At 37.4% G+C, this 19,221-nt stretch overlaps 1 protein-coding gene and 1 pseudogene across 2 annotated transcripts in view; one reads left to right on the top strand and one right to left on the bottom strand.

Moving 5' to 3' along the window:
• COG5 (component of oligomeric golgi complex 5) overlaps positions 1–19,221 on the bottom strand; it is a 349,622-nt gene that overhangs the window by 204,414 nt on the left and 125,987 nt on the right. The gene's annotated exons all lie outside the window — the stretch shown is intronic.
• LOC122727943 lies at positions 7,891–8,261 on the top strand (annotated as a pseudogene).

The raw sequence follows: 19,221 nt of genomic DNA, 5'->3' as shown, positions 1-19,221 counted from the left end.
AAATTCAAAATGCTACTGGGGAGAATCAGATAGCTCACTAGTGATAGGGAGAGAAAGTAAATGCTTATTAATTTTTATAGTAAAATACATTATATGTGTATGTATATGGACTGCAATCTAAGCCATTGCATTTTATTACTGGAAAGGACCTTAGAGATAATGAAATTAACTCACTTCACCCTAAAGTAAACCCAGCATCATAGGTAGCACTAGAACTAAATGAAAGTCCCTAGACCACTTCAGAACCAAGATGACCAAAATTCCTGCCCAAGTAAGCATTGGAAGACTAAAGAAATAAGAAGCATGGCTATGAATTCTTTTCACAATTGCACTACTGAAGCCCAATGGAACATGCCAGCTTCCATGGCACACATCAGTCATTAAGTCTTTTTACACCATCACCAATGGAAAAATGGGTCCACTTCCTGCTGTTTTCCTTTCTAGATATTTTTGTTGACAGTATAGATCCTGCAAGCAGTAGAAAGGAAGGGAAGGAATCTCAAATTCAACTACCCAGAAAGACCTTTTGAACTGAAATATTTGATCACCTTTTTATCCAAAAGAAAAAGTGAGACAGAGAGACAGCAGGCTGGAAAGAAACAGATAAAACACAAAAGCAGTTAAGCTTCCGATTCTGCTTTCTATCAGTTGGAGACATAATAAACTCCATTCCCAGGATGGAGTGGAAATAAGATAGAGAACCTTAGACAGCTACAGTTCCTGCTGAAATAGGGCTTAATAGTATATTATTTCGTTTGCAATTGTCTGAATTTTCTCTGAAACCATCTTATGTGCTCACATATTCTATTATAAAAATACATTACAGCATCTAATAAAAATTATTACTCCATTACCTACTCTTTCATATTACCCATGCTATTGTTCTTTTCCTTAAATCTGGATAATTGAAAGCTAACTAATTCACAAAGCTGAACTTCTCTACTGCATGGCTTAATTTGCTTTAGTCCAAAAAAGGAATTTTAGAATGTTATACAAATGTGAAAATAAACATTTATAATACACAATACTCATTATGATAGAGATGTGTGCGTATTTGTCAAAAAGACAATTGAACTAAGGGAGGAAAGGTCAGAAGCAACACTTGCAGGTAGACAATAAAAAAGCAAACCATAAAGCACATCCCAAGCAACAGCTTATTTGGTTGAAAGGAAATCATCACAATATAGCAGCATCCAACAAGTATCTTAGTTCCAACAGTGCATCCCAAAAAACTGCAGTTGGTATAACCCCTAATGAGAATCAACTAACATAAATGCTCTCCTTGAAATCTTAAACCAATTTTAAATGATGAGGTTAACTAAGAAAAAAAAATGAAATCTCTGTGAAAAATAGGCTGATACAGATGGAAGTCTGGGACTGTGAGTTTTACCTCTGGGAGTAGCAGGCTGCACCAAGATTCTATTCTTACATTATAAATCTGTTGTGTGGGGGGCGGGGGAGGAGTAACTGTGTTAAGATAAAGAAGAGAAAAATTTTTGTAAGGATATATATTTTCTTGACATATTTTTACTCCTTACAATTAATCTTAAGATTTATAGAGCTTTCTGTTATGGAACTCAAACCCCAACAAAATCACGAGGTTCTTTGACTTGCTTAGCGCAATAATAATCCTGAATATGATATTGGTGCTTTGATTGCTTATAGAACATGTTCGTCTACCTACATTTCAGGCTAATGGGTAAGTTTTTTTAAAAAATGCTTTAAAACTAAAACACTAGAATCATCAGCCTCTGTCAATGAGAGGAGGAAAGGATGGGTTTGGAGAGCAGCTGTGTTGAAGCTCAGAAAGGAGTTGCGTTGGCAGATCTGTGAGATGAAGCCTGCAACACAGTGTGCTTGGATCTAGTTGGCTTCCCTAAGTCATGTTTTGCCTTTCAGAAAACTGTTGTTTTTTTTCTCTTGCAGAACATTTTTGACAGAGCTTAGTGATCTAATTCAGTATTCTTAATTTTCTCAGTTAAAAAAGACCTTTAATTTATATCACATAGACTTGTTCACAGTCTACTTGGTAATATGTAAATATGCATTATTAACAAAAGATACTTGATATATTGGTTCCAATAGAATAATTTCTTTATTGTTCAAGGATGGTAATCACATCTACTGATAAATGGATATCTATCATTTCTAAAGCACTTTAATGTTTGCAAAGCATTTTACATATATTATCATATTTGATATTAAAAACAATCCTGTGAGGTAGATCTCTGTTTGGCAGGGGTTGTTATTATCTCCATTTTACATGTGAGGAAACTGAGATTACATGACTTTTCCAGGATCACACTGCTACAAAATGTTTGAGGCAGGACTGAAACTCGAAATTTTTAAAAATGTCAGTCCAATACTCTGTCCACTATGCCTACTAATTGCCTAATGTCAATGGTTTTTATTATCCCTTTTTAGTTCCATGAGGTGCAGTAAAAAAATTGCTGAGATGTGAAAGTTGAGGCAAACTTTTGCTTTGCCATCACTTTAAAAACTTGCAGGGGCAGCTAGGTAGCCCTGGATTCAGGAGGACCTGAGTTCAAATCTGGCCTCAGACACTTGAGACTTACTAGCTATGTGACCCTGGGCAAGTCACCTAACCCTCATTGCCCCACAAAACGAACAAACAAAAAACTTGCAGAAGACAGATAATATTTAAGAAAGAAATAATAATTCAATCAGAGGCTTAGGAAGGAAAAGTATTGGCTACCTTTACTTTCCTAGTATTTAGGAAAGTTCAGTAACATTTAATAAACTTGAAAATGTAAATAAACTTGCTGAATAAATAAATAAATAAATCCAAATTGAATTTACTTCACTATCAGCAAAAATTGAATTTTTTTTCCTACTTCATCATTTGTTTTCACATATATAAGGATTGTGAAACACAATAAATAATTTTAAAAGCTTTTCCAAGGTGTAGCCATTAACTAACTTAAAGGTTTTAGTTATATGATATTATTATATTCTCTTTTTTAATGATGCCTCAAACTGAATATACAAAATATGGGGGAAACAATTTTCCCTGAAGATATCAAAAACAGTTTCCTTTCCCCTCCTGTCTGGCAATCCAAATCCTTTTTTTTTTTTTTTTTAAGATATAGAGTTATTTTGTTTGTTTTTTGGTGAGGCAATTGGGGTTAAGTGACTTGCCCAAGGTCACACAGGTAGTAAGTGTTAAGTGTCTGAGATTGGATTTGAACTCAGGTCCTCCTGACTCCAGGGCCGGTGCTCTATCCACTGCGCCACCTAGCTGCCCTTAGAGTTTATTTTTAATAAAACATTTAGCAGCCCACATTTATAAAAGCAGTGTAAGGAGATAAAAGTAGCTTGCAAAGTTGTAGGGAAAGATAGAGCCAGAGCTGATTACTACAAAACAATAATCATCAAAATAATTTATTACTGGATAAAAACGAATGATCAATCAGTAGAACAAGATTAGGTACACAATATACAGAAAAAATGAACGTAGTAGCCTAGTGTCTGACAAAGTCCATGACCCCAGATATTGGGGTAAGGATTAACTATTCAATAAAAGCTACTGGGAAAACTGGAAAGCAGTCTGACAGAGTAAGTTTAGAGCATCTCACTCCATGTGCTTAGATAAGGCCCAAATGGATACATGATCTAAATATAAAAGGTCACATTATAAACAAACTAGAGAAATAAGAAGAAATTACCTATCAGATCTATTAATAGTAGGAGAATTCATTACCAAACAAGTGATAGACAATATTATAGAAAATAAAATGGATAATTTATTGCATAAAATTTAAAAGTTTTTGCACAAATAAATCCAATGCAACTAAAATTGAAAAGGAAAGCATAGCGTAAGCAAAAAAACCAAACCTTTAAAAGAACTACCTCTGATAAAGGTCTCATTTCAAAGATAAATAAGGAACTGATGTATATTTATTTGAATAAGAGCCATTTCCCAAATGATAAATTGTCGTATGATTTGAAAGTTCTCAAGGTTAGAAATAGTTATCTGTAGCAATATAAAAAATGCTCCAAATTATTGATAGATAATTAGAGAATGCTAATTAAAGCACTTTGAATTTCCACCTTACATCCATCAAATTGGCAAACCTGACCAAAAATGACAAGTGTTGGAAGGGGTGTGGGCAAAAGGAACATTGATATACTGTTGGAAGAGCTATGTATCTGTTCAGCCTTTCCAGAAAGCAAAATGGAACTATGTACAAAACATTATTAAACTGTACAGGTCCTTTAACCTAAAAATACCAGTACTAAGCCTATATTACAAAGATATCAAAGGAGAAAAGAAGTTACATTAAAAAAAAAATTATATCACCTCATTTTATGGTGACAAAGAACTGGAAACAGAGGGAGAAAACTTTATGATCTCATGCAGAATGGGCAGAATCAGAGAAACAATTTATACAGTAATAACATTGCAAAATCAAACAACTTGGAAAGACCTGAAAACTCTGATAAACATAATGGCCAACCACAATTCCACTGGACCCACAATGAAGAATACTAGAGGTGTTGGAGTAACATACAGAATGAGAGACATTTGGACACAGCCAGTGTGAGAACCTGTTTTGCTTGACTATCCTTATTTGTCATAAGGATTTGGGTTTTTTCCCCGGGGAGGGGAGGGGAGAGAGAGAAGAGGGGGTGGGGAGTAAGTGTTTGAAAATTGAAAAATAGATTTAATTTAAAAATAAATAAATATTCCCCCAATAGTTAGGTCTGATTACATCATTGCCTTGCTCAGTGAATTCCAGAGACCCTCTTTCTTCCAGGATCGCAAATAAAGTATTCTGGTTCTTCATGACCTGGCCCCTTCCTCCCTTTTCAATCTTCTTATACTTTATTCCACTTCATGCATTTTTTTTCATGATAATTAGGGTTGGGTTTTCAGACTTTATTATTTTTTTCTGTAGCTTAGAATCTTCTGTTTTTCAGAATATACTAGCCCATTCTCTTTAGTAATTTCTTATCACTGAGGAATAAACCTATGTTTTCTTTTCTTTTCTTTTTATTTTTTGGAGGCAATTGGGGTTAAGTGACTTGCCTGGGGTCACACAGCTAGTAACTGTTAAGTGTCCGAGGCCACATTTGAACTCAGGTCCTCCTCAATCCAGGGCCAATGCTCTATCTACTGCTCCACCTAGCTGCCCCGTAAACCTGTGTTTTAAAGGTTTTTCTTCTTTAGAGGTTTATTTCATCTACTGAAAGGCATTTATCTTGTATATTTGTAAAAGTATTGTTACTGAAATTTATAAATTTAATCACTATGGAGCCTGAAGCATAGCATTTATTCTGAAAATGACTGATCTGTGGATTCTGCTGATTAGTGTTTTATTGTGTCTTTAAAAGTTCTAGGGCCATTTTTGTTACATTCATTTCTGTATTATTGTACTCAGATTTTTTGATTTGTAATTTTCTTCTGAAGGCTCTATGATTCCTAAGTTATCTCTGCTATCTAGTCTTCAAAGTCAATTCCTGTGGATTGTATAGAATTCACTTGTCCTTTAACTGTTGCTGCTTTCTGCTTTCCTTTTGCTTAATTTTCTTCTACTTCAGTATTTCTGTTCACCAAATCTGTTAATCTCTCATTTCTTTATAGTGATTCTCAATCATGGATTCAATTTTACCTACTGTTTTTTCAAGTTTTGTTTTAAAAGCTTTCATTTCTGTCCCAAATTCATTCCCAATTTTTTCTTTTATGAATCAAATTCCTATTCTGAAGCATTTTGGAGTTTCTCATTGTTGTCAAGTCTTCTGAGGGGTATTTAGGATTCTCTGTTCCAGGAGTGCATGATAGACTAATCAGTCAGGATCAAATCTTTGGGTAATTGACAGATAAATCAAGATAATCAGGAAAATCTGACATGCAAACTAACAATGTTCATCAAGTAAAACTCTGAATAACTAAATCAATAGAGAGGGAGTCTAACAGAGAACTGCCAGAATTAAAGTGAGGATGTTGTTTCCTGACATTTTTTTCAAGGATTGGGAAAAGAGTGGCTCTCATGAGAGCTATTCAGGTTGAGAAAACTACAAAAGTGTTGTTATGCTCTTTGTTGGTCTCAAGTAATTGGAAGAACTGTTATATACCTAATTGCAATTTATTGACTACACTACTACAAATTTTCACGTTTATGATGTAATGTCTTTCTACTATTTATCTCTTGCAACAGTTTTGTATAATAAGAAAGAAATAGAATTACTGGGCACATACTGTAAAAGAGTTTGTGATACACTCGATACTTATCACATAGATTCTGCAGCTACTGGGCTTTTGAAATTCTAATAAACAGCGTATAGGAACATACAAGCAACAAAGGCTTTAAGTCAATTAAAAAGGAAATTTTTACTTAGTGCTAAAAATTATGAGAGAAAGGACTCTTCTCAGAGTCCAAAAAGTAGAGAGTGAGTCTGGTTTCAGGGCAACAGCTTTATGGCACCAAACCTCCCAGCAGGGGCCCGCTTGGCACACAAGGCTTCAAGCTGAGGCTCCTGGGCCTTAGGTTTGATAACGGCCTGAAGAAGGGCCTGGGTTTTGTGGGAGTCAGGCTGGGCTGGGAGTTCACCTTGAGGTGCCCAAGGTGATCCCCACGTGACTCAGAGCTCAAGCCCTGACTTGAGTTTTGTTTTGAAAAGTTATGTTTACACAATCACTGTTTAGTGGGGAATGGGGACATTCTTACTCCAGCATAGGGTTGGGGCCTAAGACCACAATCTGATTGGTGGGTAAACGGAGCAATCTGATTGGTCGAACCCCAAGGCAGATTTTCTTTCTTGCAGAGTTATGTATGTTAACACAGTATTGTTTGGGAAGGGGGACATGAGGAGGGGGGGGAGACACTCTTGCCCAGAATAGGCTAAGGCCTGGTATTGACATTTGTAAAATCTGATTGGTTAACTGGTACCACCTGATGGGTTCTTAGGCTGTTACTGTTATTCTGTATAAATAGCAACTGTAATAACTGAAATGTAAATGAGGGGTATCAAAAGGCCTTAATGTGATTGGTCAGAGGGGACCCTTTGAAGGGTATAAATAGAGGTGAGAGACCTCACTTCAGTGCACTCTCCAGCACATTCAGAAGAGTGCCAGGAGTGCCCATCTTCACAAAAGATGAATAAAGCCTTCACTCACCAACTGCTGCCTGCTTGGGATTTTTGAACAGCGACCTGCTAGCAACACTAGAGCTGCTAACACTAGAGCTGAGCAACACAAAGCTGTGTTTCTAACAATTAGAAATGGGAAAGGAGTTAGGTAGAAAATAAATCAATAAATTCACAAATAACATTCACATGCCCAACTTAAAATTAAAAACAAATGAAATAAGACAAAGAAGAGTAAATATTTAATTGAGAATGATACAATTCTATACGATAAAACCAGGAAGAACTAAGTCAAGGTTGAAAGATAAGGCCCTTGTTGAAGACATTTTCCTAAATGGAAAGGTGGTGCAGTGGATAAAGCACTGGCCCTGGAGTGTCACCTCAGACACTTACTAGCTGTGTGACCCTGGGCAAGTCATTTAACAGCAATTGTCCACAAATATATCATGCCGCTGAATCCAGCAGGCTTTGGAGGAGAGAGGGAGAGGTTGGTGACCTTGCACAGCCCGCCTCCTCTCTTAACTCCAATTCACTTTAAGTCATGACTGATCCTGATCCTCTTTGAGAATGAAGGACAAACAACTACCATTCCTACATAGGACATAAACATCACCACATACACTATATCTGAACCTTGAGAGGATCTTTATTTACAACAATGGGAGAGGTGAGGGAGAGGCATAAAGACTTAAATGAAAGCAAGGACTGTGGGTAAAGGATAAACCTGAAATTGAGGGTGGGTGACTATGTGTAGGAAGACTGGGATTATGGCTCACCATCGCCATGGAGCTTGATGGGATGTAAGAGCTGGGTTTTGTGGGAATCCACTTCTGCCAAGAGTGTTAACAACATGCTCTACCCCAAGGAGGACAAGGAGAACAGCATCCTTCTCTACCCATGTCGCAACTGTGACTAACTGCAGGAGGCTGACAACAGCTGCATCTACGTGAACGAGATCACGCACCAAGTGGGTGAGCTGACCCAGATCATTGCGGACGTGTCTCAGGACCTCACCCTGCCCAGGACCGAGGACCACCCGTGCCAGAAGTGTGGCCACGAGGAGGTCGTGTTCTTCCAGTCCCACAGTGCACAGGCCGAGGACGCCATGAGGCTCTACTACAACCCCCCACTGTGGCCACCACTGGACAAAGTGACCCGCGCCCAGCTGCCCCCGCCCCGGCCCCCCATCCCCCCATCCCCCGCCTTCTCCCTCGCACGGTTTCCTAATATTTGCTAATAAAGCATTTTATTTTTGTCAAAAAAAAAAAAAAGGAAGACTAGGATTGGACTGATAAAATACAAAACTAGTGAAATGCAAACACACTTGTAAACTGAAAACAGATTTCATTTTTCATTTAGTAACCAGATAGTAATCAAAGAAAAGGTGTTTTCTGGAACAGTTACTTTGGAAAACTATAAATAACTATAATTCATGAATTTTTAAATTGTTTTCACCTGCTGTCATAGTAATGTATTCAACTTTAAAAGATCTAGGAATTCACCTTAAAAAATAAGCACATTGGAAAAAAATCTTATTTCAACTATCTTACCATTTTCCATGTTCTCCCATTTTTCTCAATAATAGTAGGCCAGAAATTTGGTGATTTTCACAATAAGGAAAAATGCTTTTCACTAAAGTTTTGAATATTATTAAGAGTAGGAATAATTCAAAACTACTTATAAAATTTTAGTAGCAAACAACAGGATCTTTAAAGTTCTTCTAAACTGAAATTTAAAGTCAATTTCTAATTTTATTAACTAAGAGAATATGAAATGTTTACCTAGAACTTTTCTTATAATAACCCTTGTCATAGTATCACACTTGAAATAAAAAGGAGGGGAAGAGGAGTATCTTACTCATCTCAAAGTAGCCTGGGAAGATTGTGGGAAGAGGGTGACGAGTTAGGGACTAGAGGATCATTCACAAACCATCCAGTAAACCTAAGAATAAAAGAAAACTAGGGACAGCTAGATGGTGCAGTGGATAAAGCACCAGCCCTGGAGTCAGGAGTACCTGAGTTCAAATCCGGCCTCAGACACTTCACACTTACTAGCTGTGTGACCCTGGGCAAGTCACTTAACCCCAATTGCCTCACTTAAAAAAAAAAAAAAAGAAAGAAAACTAAAGAGAATCAGCTACGAACTGCTCCAACCATTCTACATCTGCACCTAACCCCCCCCATCCCCCTCCCCAAACTACCAAAATTCTACAGAAGCCTTAAGAGAGCCAGAGTAAGTGGAAAGCCAAGCATGAAGAAGCAGCTCACATTCACATCAGGTGCCAGTGTTAGATCAGTTTCCAGCAAAATGCCCCAGGCACTTTATTAGACTGGGCTAGAGTAACACTCAGTCTGAAGAAACTCAGAGGACTCACAGGAGAAGACAGGACCAGAGCAGCCGACTAACATGAGGGCAACCCCAGATGCCGCGGTAAAGCACGGACAGACAAGTGTTAAGGTCAGGATCCCTTGGTTTAAACCACTGAAAGAGACAAACCAGATTAGTCCTATAAGATGAAGCCTATTCTCAGCTTCTATACTGAGGAGTGCAGAATGATCCACATCATCCTGGAGCACAGGAGCAGCATGTGACTCAAACACACAGTTCTACAAAAGAGACACTCCATCTCTCAGCCCCCCAGCAAGTCTCTCTGGCTGTCCCTCATGCCTGGAACTCTCTCCTCTTTTGGCCTACTGATCTCCCTGGCTTCTTTTAAGTCCGAAACCAAAATCCTACATTTTAATGGGAAGTATCCCTAAACCCTCTTAATTCTAATGCCTTCCCACTATTAATTGTTTCCTATTTATCTTGTATATGGCTTGTTTTGAATATATTTGTTTCTATGCTGTCTTTCTGATTAGACTGTAAGCTCCTTTGAGGGTAGGGAATGTCTTTTGCCTCTTTTTGTAGCAAGCCTCAGAGTCTAGAATGTCCTGGCTCCAAAGTATACAAGAATACCTGGAAGAAATGAAACAAGAGCTACAAAATGGAATGGCAAAGGAGGGAAGAATGGCAAAGATAATTAGGGCAAACCTTAGAACAATGGTTTGTAAACCTTACCCAAGAATTAAAGTCTCTGAGAATCAGAACAGGCCAAACAGGAAACAACAGCTTTTATAATAAAATATGAAATATTAAAACAAAATAAAATTATTGAAGATAAATAAAAACAGAAAAATATAAAGTATAGATTAGTTTTTTAAAAACACACACAAATGGGGCAGCTAGGTGGCGCAGTGGATAGAGCACTGGCCCTGGAGTCAGGAGTACCTGAGCTCAAATCCGGGCTCAGACACTTAACACTTACTAGCTGTGTGACCCTGAGCAAGTCACTTAACCCCAATTGCCTCACTAAAAAAAAAACAAAAAAACAAAAAACACACACAAACATAAAAAAATTTAAAATAAAAAAAAAAAAAAAACAGGCCTGGAAACTAAGTCAAGGAGAAATAATGTAAGAATTACTGGTCTACCTGAATAGCACGAACAAAAAATGTGAGATATCATATTTGAAGAAATAACAATTTAAAACTATACAGAACTCTTTGAACCAGAAGATAAACTTAAAATAGAAAGAATTCACCAGACATCTCCTGAAAGAGACCCCAAAATGAACATCACAGCTAAAATTCTGAGCTTTCAAGTAAAAAAAAGAAAAGAAAAGAAAAAGAAAGAAAGAAAGAAAAAAGGGAGGGGGGGAGAAATACTGCAAGCAGCCTAAAAGAAAGAGTTAAAGTAAAAGGAACCAGTCAGGATCACAAAATAATTGGCAGATGCCACTATAAAAAAGAGCTTTTAATAAGATATTACAAAACTCAAAAAGGAAAAGGCTTACAAGAAGAAACTTATCTAAGAAAACTAAGCATAATCCTACATGGGGGAGAGGGGAGGTAGAGAATGGATTTTTAATGAAATAGAGAATGTTGAAGAAAAGATCAGGAATAATGGGATCATTTGAAATGGAAGCAAGGAGAAAAGAAACACATAGAAAAGTACATATTTGATCAACTGGAAGGACCATGTGGAAATAAACTGTTTATATACTAAAAAGGGGAGAAGAAATAAGTATCCTCAGAACCCAAATATCTTTAAAGGACACAGAGAACTTTAAATAAAACAGGTGGGGGGGGGCGGGGGGCGGAGAAGGAATTGCTCTGTTTTTATGGTCTCAGAAGAAGGAAATGGGAGGGATACTAGACCATAGTTAAAAGGAAAGGAGGAGAAAGGAGAGGAAATTCCCATGATAGGGGTGTATGACATGAAGACAATCATGGAAGAAGGATGGAGACAGAGAATGGGGATTCTATGTACCTCATTTTCATCTGAACTGGACAAAAAAAAATTTAACCCACTCACAAACACCTGTGCACACACATGCAGAGTGTAAATAGAACTGCATTAAAGTCAACACAGGGGGCAGCTAGGTGGTGCAGTGGATAGAGCACCAGCCCAGGATTCAGGAGGACCTGCGTTCAAATCCAGCCTCAGACACTTGACACTAGCTGTGTGACCCTGTGCAAGTCACTTAACCCTCACTGGTCAGTGAATGAATGAATGAATGAATGAATGAATGAATGAATGAATGAATGAATGAATGAATGAATGAATAAATATAAATAAGGTCAACACAGAAATAAACAAAAGATGGGATACTTAGTGCCTATTAACTATAAACAAAGCAAATTCCAATGGGGGGGGAGGGACTAGAAAGAGGGAAGGGGAATGGGTGTTGTCATGAAAAAAAGATGAAAAAGAAAGCAAAAACACAGAATCAGAGTAGGTTTGCCTTTAATAAAGAACAAGGTCAAACACTTTCACCAGTAGAGAAGTAATAAATCAATGAAATGTGTACACAATTTAAAAAATGAGAACAAATCAGAACCCCCAAACTAAACAGTAAAGTAGACATTCAGGAAAATCAAGTGAGATAAACAAAATGGGGGAAAAAACCTACCGAACTGATAAATAAAAATAAAATGTAAATGAAAACCCACTGAATAAAATAGGAACATTTAAAAAACTAAGAATATATTTTTAAAACCCAGCTAAGGGGCAGCTAGGTGGCACAGTGGATAGAGCACCCGCCCTGGAGTCAGGAGTACCTGAGTTCAAATCCGACCTCAGACACTTAACACTTACCAGCTGTGTGACTCTGGGCAAGTCACTTAACCCCAATTGCCTCACTAAAAACAAACAAACAAACAAACAAAAAAACCCAGCTAAGGTGATTTTTAAAAAGAGAGGAAAAGCAAACTTCAGCAAAAAAAAGAATTCACAGCGAAGAAGAAATAAAAGAAAATACCACAATTTATTTTCTAATTTATATGCCAACAAAACTTATATGAAATAGATAAATAATTACAAAAATATAAAATATCCAGATTAAGAGAATAACACTTAAATAACCTACAATCAGGGAAAGTTTGAAAAAATCATAAATGAACTTCCAATGGGAAAAATAAAACTGCAGTATCACATGGATTTATAAAAGAAATCTATCAACGTTATGTATAAGGTTGGGGGTGGGTGGGGGGCAGAGCAATGAAAAAGAAGAAACTCTTTCAATGATGTTAATGTGGTCTTGATATCCAGACCAGGGAGACATAAAGCAGAGAAAGAAAACTATAGCCCAATATCACCAATAAGCACGGGTGAACAAAAATTAAATAAAATACTAACTTGTAAATTACAATAACATAATAAAGAGATTATATATTATGACCAGGATAGGTTTTACCAGGAACTCCAGTTTGCTTCAACAGAAGGAAAAGTATGAGCAAAAGAGTCTATATTAATAACAAAAATAATAAAAGCTATATGATTATATTAATACATGCTAAAAAGACTTTTGACAAAATATGAAACCCATTTCTGTTAAAACAAAACTAAACTAGAAAGTACAGGAATAAATGGACTTTTCTTTGATATGGCAAGTGGTAGCTATCTAAAACCAAAAGCAGCATTATATATAAAGAGAAAGAGTTGGAGGCCTTTCAAATAATATCATGGGTAAGGAAAAATGCCCATTATCACCACTATTATCTAAAAGTGTGCCAGAAATGACAGCTGAAGCAAAAAGTAAAGAAAAAGAAATTGATGGAAAAAACATAGGTATATAGGAAGCAAAACTGTCCTTTACTTCTTATGCTGGCCTAGCAAAGAACACTAAATTAATACCTTCAGCAAAGTTAAAGAATATAAAATAAATCCACATATGTCATCAATATTTCTGTATATTACCAAGAAAACTCACATAGAAAAAGAAAATCCATCGAAACTAGAGAAGATAAGAAACACTTGGTAGTCTATCAGCCAAGACACACATGAAAACTGTATAGCTACAACTAAAAAACACTCTTTAAAGAAATATAAAGGTAACTAAATGGAGAAATAAAATTGTCCTTTAGGAAGACCATATCAGTGCAATAAAAATTATTTTGTTCCCTAAATTATTTTACTTATTTAGTGCTATACAAATCAAACTACCAAAGGATTATATTATACAGCTAGAAAAAATAAGAATGAAATTTATCTAGAGGAACAAAAGGTCAAGAATCTCAAGTGAAATAATGATTTAAAAAATGTTAAAGAAGGTCTACCAATAAAAGATCCAAAACTATATTACAAAGCAGAAATGATCTAAAATACTTAATACTGGTTAAAGAAACAAAGATTGATCAAAGGAATAGAATAGGTACAACAATATAACGTCGTAGCAAATGAACCTATAAAACCTAATGTTCAATAAGCCCAAAGACACCAGTTATTAGGGTTAAGGACTCACTATTCAACAAAAACTTGCTGGAGAAAAAACAATAGTAAAGCAATCTGGCAAAAAGTAGGCATAAATCATCATCTTAGAAACCATATCAAGATAATCACCAAGTGTATACATGAGACATAAAGCCTGATAAACATAGTCAAGACAAGTCAACAAATATTTATTGAGCACTTACTGTATTGCAGGTACTTTGCTAAGTACTAGCATTAAGAAGGAAGGCAAAAAACAACCCATCCCCTCAGTGAGTTAACAATCTAATGGTAGAGATAAGGTAAAGGAACTATGTAAAAACAGAAGATACATAGAGGAAAAGTTGGAGGTGATTATCCTGCTCTCTCCACTGTACTGGGTCTCTCCATAAGAGATCTAACCCTCTTTTTATCTATTTACCTAGCCAGCAGTACCTGTTCAGTGCCCCTATGCTAGAAGGCTGTTTGCAATAACCTCCTGGCTAAACTCAATCCCGTTTCTGCAAAACTCTGTCACTCAATGTCCACCTAAGGCAGAAAAATGACTCACTGTAATTTTACCTTGAATTTGCTGATCAGGACTCACTCAGTCTGGTGCTTTTCTAGGCCTTTGCTGGTGTAGCTGTGAAGGGAAAGAAGCTGAGCTGGACTGCTTCCTCCTACTCTGCCTCTTGATTGGTCTTGCTGGGAGACCTTTTTAATGCTGCCAAGAGCTACCAGTCCTAGCTACTGATAGTCAAGCTGAATAGACTGTGGAACCCAGGCTCAGAAACTGTGCAGTAATTTTGTCTCATTCCACTTGATGTAAAAGGTGAGAACCCCAAACTTCAAGTCTGAGACTAAAAAAACATGAACCTAAAATTCTTAAGGGAAAGAAATGATTTGGTTTTGCAGACCATGCTTTATATAGGGATTATACACACCCAGCATTTAAGGGATCTATATAGATGCTAGTGCCACCAACTTCTGAAGAAAATATGTGTATAACCACTATTACTTGGCCTGCCATTCTTCTCTGCTGACACACCCTGTATTGTTCTCCAAAGCACCTATTCCTAAACTTTTTCTCACCACTTCAGCTTATGACTGCAATTATCCCCCCCACACCCCCAACCCCCACCACCCCGCCCAAGTTAGAGCATATGGATGAGCCTCCCACTTCACTAAGATTAAGGCCATCTGACAGGAGCTCCCTTAAATTCACTTCTCCACTGTTCAAAGCTTCTCTGTATCATCACCTTCCATAACAAAAGAGGAGGCATCCTACTCTCAGAAAAGTGTCACAGGACTAGATATAGTGGAGAGAACAATGGACTCATCAGGAGAAAAGTTTAATTTCTAGATTCATCTCTTAAAAGCTGTGCATCCTTAGACAAATGACTTAACATCTCTGAGCATCAAGTTTCTTCACTCCTCCTCAAAAAGATAACAATCCATGGGGCAGCTAGGTGGCGCAGTGGATAGAGCACCGGCCCTGGAGTACCTGGGTTCAAATCGGGCCTTAGACACTTAACACTTACTAGCTGTGTGACCCTGGGCAAGTCACTTAACCCTAATTGCCTCACTTAAAAAAAAAAAAAGATAACAATCCTTGTAAAACAAGGTCCTTGTCCAGGAAGCAGTGTATAAATTCTCAATCACTAAATAAATGTTATTTGAATTGTAATTATTACAAATGAGTCATTATCAAGATATTACTTCTCTCTAAAATAAATCCTCCATCCTATTACCTTGATCCCATTTCATCCTGTTTTCTGATAGAACACTGACCCTCAAGTTGAGAAACTGAATTTAAATCTGACCCCAAACATTTACTAGGTGTGTGAGCCTGGACAAGTCACTTAACTCCAATTGCCTTAAACATCTGGAGCCATTTCCAATTGTCCTGATAACATATCTTGCCACTGGCCCAGATAGCTCCAGAAGAGAAAAACGAGGCTGGTGACTTTTCACAGCCCATCCTCACTTAAATCCAATTCATTACAAGTCATGACATCTGTTATGGTCCTCTTCGAGAAGGAAGGACAAACAACAACTCAAATTATTATCCCCCTTACTTTTAGGCATCCTAAGTCTGTCTTTCTATTACCTGCTTCCTCAAATACTGATAACATTCTTAGTCTCCCTCAATAGTTTGTTTTGGTTTTTTTAAGCACCTCTACTCTTCTAATCAATTAAGCTACTATGACATCTTTGTCCTACCTCTTTACAGGCAAACTTCTGGAAAGAATACTCTACAGTCAGGGGGGAGCTAGGTGGCGCAGTGGATAAAGCACCAGCCCTGGATTCAGGAGGACCTGAGTTCAAATCTGACCTCAGACACCTGACTCGTCCTACCTGTGTGACTTTGGGCAAGTCACTTAATCCTCATTGCTCCACCAAAAACAAAAACAAAACAAACAAACAAAAAAGAATACTCTATAGTCACTACATCCATTTCATGATTCATTCTGTCTTAAAGCCCTTGCAACATGGGTAATTTTCACTCTGGGCTCTGATGATGAAGTGTTCTTTCTACTTGCCAAGGCCAACAGGTACAACTGATTTTCTCCAGCAGATTGCCTCTACCACCATCCCTACTCTCATTTTAATCTCCACTCTCTACCTATCTACTGGTTTCTCCCTATTCATGCTGCCTACATATATATCCAAGTGTCTCCCATCCTTTAAAAAAAAATTCAAGCAGACCCTAACATGCCTATTAACTGTCATCCTATCTCTCTTACCTTTGTGGCTAAATTCCTTGAAAAAAGCACCTACAATGGATGCTTATGCTTCCTTTTCTCTCACTCTCTTCTAAACCCTCTGCAATTTGGTTTGTCCTGGGCTCTCCTCTCTTTCTTTCTATGTTGTTTCCTTTGGTAATCTCATCAGCTCTAGACAGATGATTCCCAGATCTATTTATTCAGTCCTAGTTTCTCTCCTGAGCTCTAGTCCCACATCACCATATGTCAATTGGACATTTTAAATTAGATATGTTATGCACATTCTCATTCATTCCCTCCCCCTCCCATCTCTCTCTCTGTTCCTCTATCCTTCTCTCAAGTGCCAAAGAGATTTCTAAAGTGCAGTTCTTTCCATGTCACTCCCATATTCCCTAAATGCCAGTGGATCCCAGGATCAATATCAACTGCACTCTGCCTAGCACTGGCCTCTTCCTGCCTCTCCAGTCTTCTTACACTTCACTCCACACACTTTACGATCCAGCCATAACAGCCTCCTTGCTACTCCATATGGGCATATGACAAACACTCCATCTCCTATTTCCAGGCCTTTTCTCTGGCTGTTCCCCATACACGGAATGCTCTCTGTCCCAATCTCCAACTCTCAGCATCCCGGGCTTGAATTAACGTTCAGTTCAAGTTCTATCTCCTCCAGAAGTCCTTTCCTGAGACCTCCTCCCCCTCCTCCTTCCCCTCTCCACATATCTGCTACAGCCATCCTCTCTAAGGTTACTTTTTATCTACTATGTATTTATCTTGCATGTTCTGATTTAAATATGTTTTCTCCCCCAAGAGAAGGTAAGTTCCTTGAGATCAAAGGATATTATTTACTATTTTTGTGTGCCCCTAGTAGTTAGCATCTAAACTTTGTTATTTGAAGTGCATTGTAGGCACCTAGGATAGTGGGCTTTTTAGAGGAGGCACAGACATGATCTTCACCTTTTTCATCACTGCAATCTTATTATTTAAAAAAACTATACGTTCATATATTTCTTTTTTCATTAATATGTCATCATGTTAAAATCAGATCAGAACTGATTCGGGGGTGTTGCTGACCACATGTCTGACACCTCTGTAGTACCCCATGTAGGTTGAGAAGGGCTTTGGAAGCTAAATAGAGATTATAGGCAACAGAGAATTAATAAACTTTACTCAGCAGGAAAGTGATGTGATCAGACTTGTACTTAATGAAAATCACTTTGTCAGTTGGGTGAAGGACTGTTTGGAACTGGAGAGTTAAGAAGGAAAGATCAGTTAGGAGACTACTATGAAAGTCATAACTAAGGTGGTAGCAGTGTGCATAAAGAGAAGAGAGTGAATGCAAGAAATATAGTGGAGGCAGAAATGACGTGTCTTGGCAACTGGCTGGGTGTGTGGAGTAAGGGTCTGTCACTTACTAGCTATGTAATCATGAGCAAGTCATTTAATCTAAGTATCAGCTTCTTCATCTATAAAAGGAAGATATTTATGCTACTTAACACATGGGCTTATAATAAGAAAAGTGCTTTGTGAACTTTAGAGCACTATAGATACACATGAGGCAATATTACCATATTGTCTTCATACACCCAAAACTAGTGGTTCTGTCTTCAGTTCTATGTATGTCTACTTGTTATTTAATAGGTGTCTTCTAGTCCTGGGCTTCTTCAACTTTCTCTACTTGCAACCTCTTTTTGCCTGAGAAACATGACCCCGGGTATATAAGTATATAAAATAGGTATACATAACCTTTTACTGTGGCAAATTTTTGCAACCCCCCCCCCACCTTCAGTTACGCAGCCCCTCATTGGGTTGCGTCCCATGGTTTAAGAAGCTTTGCTCTAGGCCAACCAATGACTAAGCTTAAGCTTTAAACACTTGTAGCAGCTGTGCATTTATACAAAGAAATGCGGCTCTCTCCTGTAAATGGCTGGGTTAAAGTAACAGATGCTTAGAGTAAGTAATCAAGCAATGTTTGCCTCAGCACAGTTGCTAAGGGGAAATTTACAGTTGCTAGGAACCACCTGGCTATGAACTTCCAACTCTGAATCAAAGAATTATAATGGCATTGTGGTGGCACTTTGTTCAAGACAAAGAGCCTGGCTCTAAAGGGACTCATGAAGAGTAAGAAGTTCTAAACCCTAGTTCTCAGTTCCAGTTTTAACAGAGTTATACATAATCTAAAAGAACAGAAAAAGACAAAACTGTGTACATCTAGTGGTGAAATTAATTTCTATTAAAATATTTGGTGGCAACAGATTTGGGGATTTTATTGTTTCACCACTGATGAAACATCATAACATTTTAGAGCTGAAGAGAAATCAAATTCTAAATCAATTCAATGACTGCTGAAAATAAAAATACGATAACATAGATATTGCTTGTTTCTGTGAAACCTTTATTCTCAGTTGAGGGCAGGTGTCCAGCTAAGACTACAATTTAAAGGAAATTAGAAAAAAAGAAAGAAGAAAAAACCCAACACTGAATCCAAGACATACTATGTTGGACGCTGATTTTGAGAAAGATTCATATATTGGACAAATTTAGAAAAAAAAAAGGTTTTACTTTATAAAGCTATATATGCTTCTTATTGAGGAAAAGTCACCTGGAAAGGGGGAAACAGTATAAACTGATTTTTTTTTCCTCAAACTGGAATATCATT

Source organism: Dromiciops gliroides, chromosome 5, assembly GCF_019393635.1.
Source record: "Dromiciops gliroides isolate mDroGli1 chromosome 5, mDroGli1.pri, whole genome shotgun sequence".
Lineage (NCBI taxonomy): Eukaryota > Metazoa > Chordata > Mammalia > Microbiotheria > Microbiotheriidae > Dromiciops > Dromiciops gliroides.
The sequence above is the reverse complement of the archived record's forward strand: the minus strand, read 5'-3'. Positions and strand labels throughout refer to the sequence as shown.